Source organism: Homarus americanus, unplaced genomic scaffold, assembly GCF_018991925.1.
Source record: "Homarus americanus isolate GMGI-L3 unplaced genomic scaffold, GMGI_Hamer_2.0 scaffold32583, whole genome shotgun sequence".
Lineage (NCBI taxonomy): Eukaryota > Metazoa > Arthropoda > Malacostraca > Decapoda > Nephropidae > Homarus > Homarus americanus.
In genome coordinates this window covers 37,730,095-37,732,923 of record NW_024713129.1, presented here as the reverse complement: position 1 = coordinate 37,732,923, position 2,829 = coordinate 37,730,095, and the positions used below count along the sequence as shown (strand labels likewise).

The 2,829-nt window shown below is 39.5% G+C and overlaps 1 protein-coding gene across 1 annotated transcript in view; it reads left to right on the top strand.

Annotated features, from left to right (window-relative positions):
• Nucleotides 1–2,829, top strand: part of LOC121870892 (clumping factor A-like) — a 19,170-nt gene that overhangs the window by 439 nt on the left and 15,902 nt on the right. The window lies entirely within an intron of this gene.

The window sequence follows — 2,829 nt, the reverse complement described above, 5'->3', positions numbered from 1 at the left end:
TAATGTACACTAGGAAACCATATTCTCTAGCCCACCTGGGTCGGTGCTGGAGGTTAGTACAGTGCCCTTTCTGGACGGGGGCCCACTCTAACTATCACGAGGCAACACACGCACGAACACACACAGTCATAGTACGGCTGTATAGATGATATTATGTATAAATATTGTATATGGCATTTTATACTCTGCATTATCTTCATTATATATGAACACGAAGAAAAAATACCATAGGTTGTAGTTACGAAAGTATGAATGGAAATAAACACTTCCAAACCACTCAGTGACTCCACACAACGTTTACAGCGCTTGTGAGTGTGTGTGTGTGTGTGTGTGTGCCAGACCATGATGCTTCCCATCATTCGCATAACTATACGAAAATCGTGTTTAATTTAACTACATATTTCAAAAACCTTAAATTATATGTGGATCAGTCACTCCTCATTTGACACACTTATAGTATAATACTTTGACCATCTCACCTGGGCACATGGAGGCCCACGGTAACTTTCACCGGGCAACATACGCAGCAACACACAACTTATGATCAGAACCCTTCCAGGCTTCACTGTCATTATCATGTTATGTTCATCGTGCTCTGTATCTTGGTAACTAGTCATAGTATCAATACCTGACAGTGCTATTAGTCTAATATTGTAACTTTTACCCTACAGTTATTGTTGAAAATCATGGACAGGAAGGATACATAAATTGTAATATCAAGTGTATGGTTCGCTCAAAGCCACCCTAAGTCAGACAACGCGTCACACAAAGTTACACTGTGTGTGTGTGTGTGTGTGTGTGTGTATTTGTGTGTGTGTGTGTGTGTGTGTGTATGTGTGTGTGTGTGTGTGTGTGTGTGTGTGTGTGTTCTGTAACGTTAAGCTTCATCCTTAGTAGGTAAGATGTTTCATAAAGAGGTTTCTCCCATTCGTCATTGTGAGAATCGTCCCAGAGCACATTGTTTCCATCAATACCATGGTTCATCCTAATTTCCCTTCTTCCGTGTAACTATATCCATATGCCTAAGTGCTTGCTTTTCATTTCTTTATTTACCAAAATAATGTGGATCAGTTACTCGTTATTTAACACATACATGCACTTAGAGCATCAAGATTGTATTGTAGGCATGACTATTGGTTAATTGAAACCCCAAAAATATTTTTCACATTTATTATGCATAAACATTGTAAATATATCTATGTGATTATTGTAGTATATAACATAAATTTAATGTCTAGACAGATTCCTAAGAGTTATGCATATTAATGCATAGATTTTGTAAGCATATTTATGCGAAGTGACGTAAAACCACATAGCAAAATACCTGGACAAATTCCCGAGAGTTAGGAGACGAAGTCTATGTGGCCCCAACGAGGTTATACCAGAGAGCTAACTCCCCCACCATCCACTACAAGGCACCGTCGTGGGCTGAGATTTAATTCTTGACCACAGTTTAATACCGTGTCCAACTCCATCTGCTGCTATAACTTCATGCAATCTGGTGGGCATGGAATCTACCAGATTGCTGCAGATGTTCGGCCTCCTCCTTATTCCCTCCCATACATTATGTGCGTGTCTCCTCACTGCCTCACTCGTTTTCTCCTCAAAATACCATTCAACAACCATATGCGCCCATAGATTTTCTATTGGATTACAATCGGCTCCTTTAGGGGGCCAGTCCAATAGAATAATCTGCGGGTGTGCCTCAAACCAACGCTTGACTGCCTGACTTGTATGTATTGGACTGCCGTCTTGCACCATACATATAGGCTTTGGGTCTGGGATGGCATATGAGTTGCTGGGAGGATGGTTAACAGTCCTGTTGAACTGGCAGGTAGACAAAATAGAAAACTCACAGCCACACTGTAAGAAAACCCATAGACAATGAAACATTAGTAAAATATACTAGGTCATTTTAGAACGTGCACACATATTATAGACAGACCTATTGGTCCTTGCGAGGCTGTTTGGTTATGCTATGCTAACCAGTTTGCTAGGGTGAGGGAAAGTATATATATATATATATATATATGCAAGTAAATCACTGTAGGTGCGTGTGATCTAGGTATATGCTGATAACCACAAGGAAAGAAGAATACACGAAGTTCCCAAGCGCTTTCGTGTAATTCACATCTTCAGGGGTGAGTACAGACTAGTACTCACCCTGAAGAAGCAAGCTTTCAATTATATATATATATATATATATATATATATATATATATATATATATATATATATATATATATATATATATATATATATATATATATATATATATATATATATATATATATATATATCTTGATAAAATCACAGGGGAAAAGGGAAACAACGGAGCACCTTAGCTTTCGTCTTTATTCAAGACATCTTCAGAGGCAACTCGATTACATGGACAGAGAGTGGCTTAAATATACAGGGTGACCTTAAAAACATGAGGTAGGTGTTACGAACCACGCCATCTATTGTCATGATCTACCTACCCAGCAACGCCATCTGGGACGAAACCCGAGTATGACTAGTCTTAGTCACCACTCCGGGGTTTCCCTTCTCCATATCCTGGTTGTTGCGTCACCTCCTCCAAGTCTTCCTCATCAGCTCCAGATCGATTAGAGTTCAGTTCACTCTGGGAAGTGACCACACTAGGATCACCTATCCTGGAAATCTACGGCACAGTGACTACCTACCATCTTCTTCAATACTCAGCCTTACTCGTTAGACATCTCAGCTCCGCACTTAAGTATTTGTTATCCTATATTGCCTCCCCACCTCCACTTGCTTCAAATTGTTGTATGTCGTATAAATATGTATATACTGTTAAGCCAATGTTGC